Genomic DNA, 8386 nt, shown 5'->3' with positions numbered 1-8386 from the left:
ATAAGCCCCGACAGTGTGATCAGGACCCGACCCAAAGCGGAGATACATTATCCCTTACGTGTAACCACAGTAGCAGCGCGAACGCCAAAGAAGAAGAAGCTTTGCAAGTTAAGCCAAAAAACGAAGAAGAAACAGCAACTTGTTGTGTATAATTTGAGAAGACCAGCAATGATGGATGTAAATAAACAGCGACTTTTGTTGCAGTTTGAGTTAAATCACTCCTCAACTTGGCCATTCTTTGTTTTCAGCGTCGCAAACGGAAATACCTATGACGCAGTTTTTTTACCTGACAGGAGGGGTTCTGGTGGACCAATCACAGCGCTTGCGGTCCGTAGAACTGACGCGCTGTTAAAAATTTTGCATTATAGGTGCGCGTCAGGCTACGCAGAGCTACGCACAGGCTATGGATAGCTATGGCGTAGAACCTACGCACGACTATAAATCACCCTTAAGGAATGAATGGTGCTAGGCTAAATGCTAACACATGCACAATGCGCTGTACAAAGATTAAGTGCAAGCTTTTAAAAAAGATAGGTATGTATTAATTCGTCTGAGTTTAGGTAAGAACATAGTAAATATTGAAAAACTGTGGTGTTTTCCTTTAAGTAGGGTTTTAAGTGTTTTTAAATCAAAATCAATGTTTTTATTCATAAATATGTCCTCTTTGGTGTCAAATGACTTCTGCCAGTGATCTGACTTTTCTTTGTAAGCTTAGAATTTCTTCTCTTTACATTGAACGGGTAAGTCCAAGGAGGCTTCCATGTCGTTCCGTTGCTGATAAACTATAATAGTAGAGAGGGACAAAAAGCACTAGCCTACCAATGCGTTTCCACAATGCGTTTTCATTCAGAACACGTGAACCAGCTGCAACGAACAAGGAGATCAGTGATTACATAACGGCTACTGTAGTTGCAACATGCATTTGGAAAGCGAGGTGCTAAAGAGCACTATTCATTTGAATGCAAAATACAATTTCACCACTAGATGGGAGAAAATCCTACTTATTGTCCCTTTAAACGTGGATGGGAAATGTGGTTAGAAATAAACCTGATTAGAAATCAAACAATCTATGAATGATATGAAATTGCAATTTAATTTATAAAAGAGTTAAACATATCAAGGCTCTAAAATAAAGTGTATGCTATATGTAAAGTATATACAGTATGCCTGCACATGTATGTTGCACGTAGTTGAATTGAACTCTATTATAGTTTAGTATATTTCAAAGGGGTTGTTTTATTACTCTAGCAGTAGCATGTAATGTCATTAAAGCTTTTTAGTGAGTCCGTCTCGTGCTATACTGTATGTTCTGTAAAAATATTTTAGATTATTCAGGCTCTTGGCCATGGCTTTGATAAAACATTTATTGTTTTCGTGTCAGAATAATGAGTCCTAAGCTCCTGCTTTTGTAAACATAGTGTGCTGCAGTGTCAAACACTAAACCAATGCATCTGATTTGCAGTTCTCACAATTTAGTCAAGTGTCAATGTGTTTATTTATAATTTTGTACAGTTAACAAAGGCTAAAATACGAGGTTTAGTACAGACAATTGTGCAACTGCAAATGTAAAAGTAGAATCAATGATGTGTAGCAACTATTGCTTGTTGATTCTCTCTCATTCAGTCTGGAGATGGACAGGAAGAGAAGAGAGGGTGGAGGAACAAGCTAAGGAAATTGGTGATTAACCGAGAAGCCTCTTCCAATTCCTGCAAACAATGGGCAGGTGTTGGAAACATTATATAAAAAACAAAGAGGAGAGGAACTTTTGACATCTTCTGAGAAACATCTTGCCCTCCTTCTTCATTAAGGAGGGGTAGAAGGAGATGTAACACTATCTGTCCTCCTGCTTTAAGCATTGTCAAACATGCTGTTGAAACCTTTGTCTGTTCGGGGTCATAGGCAGGGTTTGTTGCTGAAAAACGAACACCTCGATGAAAGAAACATGACCGAAACCTCTCCCGCCTCCTCTGCGCTCTTTGTCTTAAAGGTCTGATGCCGTAACCTAAACACAGTCTGGACCACAAACATAAACTTTGTTTCTTTATTAGTCTTCTGTGAACCGTGTCTGATATAGTTGCTGATAGGTGAATGGTTTTGTTTCTTGAATGCAAATGACATTAGTCATACTATAGACCCTCCTCTTTACTGCACCTCAGACTCACAGACACTCACATAAACTTCTGCTGTGCAGGACAGAGAGTAGATGCAATGCTTTGAGGAGTGGGCGAGACACATTTAATATAGCGTGAGCTTTGCACCGAGCGCATGCAAACTGACTCGGAGGACGTTATTGGGAGCTGGTGAGTGTTTGTAAAACTACCTCTATAAATGTCGGGTCATTTATGGGAACATATTTCATAAAAATAGTGGGTTGGGACACTTATTAGGTTTGTGCTGCATGCAGTTTGAGAACTATTTTGTAGTAAATTACCTTTTGTGATGTGATTACGTGTTTTAACAAGCTGAAAAACGTGTTGTGTTTGACAATTTAAAATGCTGTTATCATTTGGGCTTTGCATAGCATTCTGTTTTTGAAGGTTGTATTTGTAAATGCATTAGCTAACATGAACTAACAATATATCTACAGCATTTATCAATTTTCATGTAATTTATAGCACAGTTGTAACTACTGTAATAACATATAGTTAATGCACAAAGAACTAATTATAAACAATTGTATTGGCAATAACTAGCATTAATAAAGATGAATAAATGCTGATATTGTTCATTAGTAGCTAATACAAACTTATTGTAAAGTGTTACCAAATCTTGAATATATTGTTTTTGTCTGACATGATGTGTATGTCACTGATGTCATTGTGTGACTTTGTATTGTGGTTTAGTGCTCTACCTGTTTCGCTGTTGTGATTTAATATGCTGCTTTATGAAGTATGGTCACATCACATAAACAACACTTCAGCAAATAAAAGCTTAGAAATTGGGTATTGTATCAGTCCAGCAGTTTTATTAAACAGTATGGCAGTGAAATTGAAATTTGTCTCCACTGTAGACCTTAGAAGGATCTTAAATTACTGTATACTTGCATTACAGCTTGAGTAAGAATCTCATACACTTTAGTCAATAGAGATTTCAATATGAAAACAATATATCAAGAATAAAGTGTTTTTATTTATAAAATATTAAATGCTGTTGAATATGCTCTTTAAGTGTCAGAGTACAGTACACCAGGATTATTCAGCATACTGTACTGTACTGTGACCTACTCACCTAGAATGACCTTCATCATTGTTATGAAAAACAATAACTAAAAGAGTCACAGTTTGCTTGAAAGTAAATACAATGACATATGTGACCCTGTCTGTGTTTAATTTTTATATTAAACTGTTTTTACATAAATCATCCTACATAATGTAAAGAATATTCTGTGAACATATAACCTTTATATCTTTAATATTAACTGAGTAAGATCATTTCAAAGATTGAAATGAAAGTGAAATCAAGTATTAAAAAATCAATGCTCCTAATAATTAGATTTTGAGACTTTAAAACTTGACTCTTCTGTAGTTACATTGTGTACTAAGACCGATGGAAAATAAAAAGTAGCGATTTTCTAGGCAGCCATGTATGGCAGCAAAGTCTTGATTATTACGCCAGAATGAGAGTATAGTTCCTAGCAGGGCTTGACATTAACACCCGCTAAATGCGGGTAGATTTCGGCTGTGGCGGGTAAAACAGCAAATCCCCCTAGCCACTTTGGCAGATTGAATATAATTTTTTAATGGTAGTTTTCTTAAAAGTTATGCGAAATGATAAACAATGCGCAATGCGACACTGTGAAACTACAAATCCCATGAGCACTTTGTACCCCACGCAACGCACAGAGACCGTTTGTGGAGACGGACGCGCGATCAGCGGAGCATTAGGGACCAAAGCGCCACCTTCCAGAGAGCGTGCAAGAGCTAACAGTAATGTCCTCTTGACATTTGTCATTAAAAGTCTTAAATCACTTTAACCAGAAACCATGATCAAGCTTATAAAATACAATCTGCATAAACAAGCAGATTGTTGACAGTATTTACTGCTGTTATTAATAAAGGTTGTCGAGGGGTTTTGTGTTTATCTTTTCAGTTAATCTTCTACACCCCTGCTCCACTTTTAATACATATTCATTCAAAGTTAATCTATTTATGCCTTAATAGTATGTTTTTCATGCACCTAAATATATGATATAATCTATACTGATATATCTGGTATATACCAGCTAATAAATGTTGTCTTAATTTGGGTGGTCAGATTGCATTTGAAATTTAATCTGCATCTAATTTAGCTAAACCAAGTAAATTTGCTCGAATTAAAGTCATTTTAGGATGCCAAAGTCAAGTTTAATCATATAAAATTTATTTTACCAGCAACAAAATTGTGGCCAGTGAAAATGCTGAGTGGCTAGTAACTTTGGAAAACAACTAGCCACTTTGGCTGGTGGGCAAAAAAGTTAATGTCAATCCCTGGTTCCTAGCCATATCTGCCTAGAAAATTGCAACATTTAATTCCGTAAAATATCGAAACTCTTTGGTTATTTTTTAGCGCAATGCTAATGGTCTAATCAGATTCAATGGATTTTGCTAAGCTATTCTAAACGTGGTACTGCCAGACCCGGAGATCAGCTGAATGGATTCCTAAAAAGGTAAAAATCAAATGTTTAACTCTAGGGGAGCTAGAAAATTAGCATATTTTCAAAAAAAGTGGAGTTGCCAGGATTTCACAGACAGGAACACATATTATCATCATTCACTAAATTAAGTATTTCCATTGACTTGTATGCTGGAGTAAACCACATACAGTGTGCCACAGTGTGTTGGGTTGGAATAAAGGTTTCAGGTCTTTTTCAGTTCTTATGAGACGCTTGTGCTACATTAACAGCGGTTTGACTCCCATTTGTTGTAATGGTGTAGAATGCAGGGCACTACTGTGGGCCAGCTAAATGGTCTATGAAATAGCACTGGTTGATGAGGCTTAATTGTTGTTGAGGTCTGCCGAAATACCGATGGCCCTGCATCATCCCAAATCCTTTGAGCCGAAGCATTTGTGTGATTGGCCGCTGGATGGGTTGCATTCCACTGCTTTGCTGACTGGGTCAGGATTTGTGTTCGACATGACTCTGCCAGTGTAAAGAGCATGGGCGTCCGATATGATCAACAACAGGTGTGGGGGTTTAGATTGAGGTGGGCAGTATCAAACTGTGGTTAAATGTAACTATTTGTTAATTATGAAAAATGTATTCTCATGAATAGAGATTCATTTTATCCAATGCATCGCAAGTATATAGATGCTGCGTTTGCTGGCTCACACTGCTTACACACTGATGAGTGTGATGTGTTTTAATGAGCTTTATGTGTTCTCTTGTACTGCAGAATCCTGGCTTAACTCGGCTGAAGTCCACATAGCTGTATTTACGCTTCTGCTTTGACATTCTCATGTAAGCTCGCTGCATGAATCACACTTGTCAGGGAACAACACTGCAATTTGTTCTGAGCTTGAGGGGAATCAGATCTAATGTTTTTAAAAGAGAGAAGTAACTTAACAGCATAGCAGATAAATGGTAATATGTTGAGCTTACTGAAATGTCATCTTTGAGCTCCTGCATAATATCAGCAATTAAGCTTTCTTCTTATGTTGTCACTTCTTAAAATACTTCTTAAAAAATAAGTTGAAATAAAATATGTTGAAAATGCTGGCTAAATTTTACCCAGCATTGATTAATTGGGAAAACATCAGAGTAATATATCAGATTGAAATGAGATTTTAAAGGCTGGGTGCGTGATTTTTTAAAACACTTTGGAAAAGGAAGTTGGGCCGACTACGACAACTCACTTGTAGCCAATCAGCAATAAGGGGCGTGTCTACTAAACAACATCATTGCCTGGGTTGCGTATGTGTGGGGTGGGTCTATCAAATGAAGGTCCAGATTCTATTGGGGTGGGGCGTGTTTGTCTAGGTGATTTCAAATGTCAACATTGACTTTCAGAAATCATGCACCCCACCTTTAAATCCAACTATTAGTATTAAATACAACTGTTTAGACGGTTTCATCAGTGTTTGCCACACTTAATGTGTCGTCCCTATACTAACACACCTTCTGTGTTATTATTCATTGTGCCGCCCCCCATGGTCCTGCAATGTTAGATCAGAAATGTCTTGTCTGCAAGTGTTCATTTATCACAAAAATAGAGTAACGTAAGTAACCAACTCATTTAAATTTCACTTATTGTAACTGCGTTTTTAATTGTACTTGATTTAAAAAAAAAATACTTTGTTACATGTTTATTACCGCTAAAAGTAGTGGAATTACAGTAACAGAATTAATTGTAACGCGTTACTCCCATCACTGTTTTTAACACAACTTGTGTTGTCCCTTTCATTTATTTTACATGAAATAACGCATTAAATGGCATGACACACACAATGTGTAAAAAATTAACACATAATTTTTTGCAGTGCACAGTTACGCACCTGGCCTGAAGTTAAATTCCAGTCTGTGTTTGTTTATCGGACTGGCTAGGGGCTAAACTGACCTCTGGAACAAATACCTTAAATAAAATAAAATATAAAAATGTTTTCCAGTTTCCTAAGATGAGGGGCGGGCAGCCAGCATTGATCACTGCTGTGCAAAGAGGTTCGGCAGCCAGGCAAGAATTCAAGGATCTGTAGCTAACTTTGTATAAGTTAATTTTACACAGTAACGTTAGCTCAGTGTAGTAGTGGATACGTTTTAGCTATGATTTGAACTAAGGCTATCTACTTGTTATTTATTTTGCTTGTTATCAGAAATAAGGCTCTTTTGTTATAGATTGTTTGCGGAAGTCTACCAGAGGTTAGGTTTGGGCAAAAGCCATTTGTTTAAGTTGAACTGCCTGAAACCGTCTATAAAATTATGTCTTTAAAATTCTGGATTTAATACAATTTCATAATGATTCAATTCAAATCAATTTTAATTAAAATGCTTTTACCAGACTGATCTCATGGAAAGTCGTGTAATAGTCACGCAAAATTTGATAAATTTATTTGTGTCCATGGCACGAAATTCAGCTTTTTTTCGTGCCTCGAGCACGAATGTCTTTCTATAAATAGTTTTTTGTGTGTGTTGCACGACTTTCTTTTTCATTTAATTTTATGTATTATTTTCTCATTGTTTTTTTCCTTATTTTCTTACAATTGTCGCTTGGGGTTGGGTTAGAACCACTTTCTGTTACATTTTTAGACATTCTAACCCAAACCCCAACTCTAAACCCAACTCCAGGCGAAAATAGTTTTAAAAGTGGAAGAAAAACATGTAGAAACCAATACATAAAAGTACATCCTAACCCAAACCCCAAATCTCTCCCCAAGCGACAATGATTTAAAAATAGGAGGGAAAAAATGATAAAACAACACATACAATGACACGAAAAAGCAAGTGGTGCCAAGGACATGAAAAACTATTTATAAAAATGTAAAAAACACATTCGTGCTCAAGGCACGAAAAAAAGCTGAATTTCGTGCAATGAACACACATAAATACATTTTTTTGTCTCTATAACACAACTTTCCGTGAGGTCATGTTGCATTCACTTTTGTTTCAAAGCTGCTTTACACTGTAAACTATTAGGCATATTAGTGGTAGACTGCAGTTTTACAGCTGAATTGTTAGAGTGGTGAAGTCAGCATGGGATTTTACTCTATGTTGATAGTTTTACTTGTGCTATGAGAGCTGTGTGTTAGGTACATCTGTGTGTATACATGCGTGTAAATTACAAAGAGGGCAGGAAAACAGTGAAGGTCAAATACATGGAAAAGGTGGGTTGGGGAATGGATGATATTTCCTGTCTGGTGTTGATGTTGGTGTCCTGATCTGAATGTACCACAAGGTTAATAAAAGATTCCTATACTCTTTAATCATTGAAACACAGGAAAGAATGAGAGCTGCCTAATATGTAAACAGAAAGATTTTGTTTGTATTTTTCAACTATCTACCAAAACCATGGTAAAAACCAATTTGATAAAACCCACCAATGATTAAATTTCTGTGCCAGACTGAGTTTCTGTGCTCATTTTAAAGATATATATGTATTGATCTCAGTACAGTCAGTTTTACTGTAAGTCTTGATGTAACACAGGGGTGAACATTCTGAAGTTTCCCAGCTTTCCAAAAAGTGTAAGCTCTGTGTGTTTGAACAGTGTGGATTGAATATGCTGTAGCTACACTGAAACATTGTAACTCTTGGCCAATACAGCACTTTTTAAGTTTCCATGGACACTGTGTGCTTTAGACTGTGAGAGGGGTGAACCAAAATAATTGCAAGGTCAGAAAAAGCTTTACAAGGAAGGCACATTCCTAATAATGTGTCAAGCTTATGCAGAGAAAAGTCTAACATTTCAAGCATTTATT

At 36.6% G+C, this 8386-nt stretch overlaps 1 protein-coding gene across 1 annotated transcript in view; it reads left to right on the top strand.

The window, feature by feature from the left end:
- Nucleotides 1–1945: 1945 nt before the first annotated feature.
- Nucleotides 1946–8386, top strand: part of kiaa1217 (KIAA1217 ortholog) — a 47125-nt gene continuing 40684 nt past the window's right edge. Inside the window, exon 1 of the mRNA XM_073875131.1 lies at nt 1946–2300. The gene's annotated coding sequence lies outside the window, so the exon portion shown is untranslated. The remainder of the gene's footprint in view (nt 2301–8386) is intronic.

This window comes from Misgurnus anguillicaudatus, chromosome 2, assembly GCF_027580225.2.
Source record: "Misgurnus anguillicaudatus chromosome 2, ASM2758022v2, whole genome shotgun sequence".
Lineage (NCBI taxonomy): Eukaryota > Metazoa > Chordata > Actinopteri > Cypriniformes > Cobitidae > Misgurnus > Misgurnus anguillicaudatus.
The sequence above is the reverse complement of the archived record's forward strand: the minus strand, read 5'-3'. Positions and strand labels throughout refer to the sequence as shown.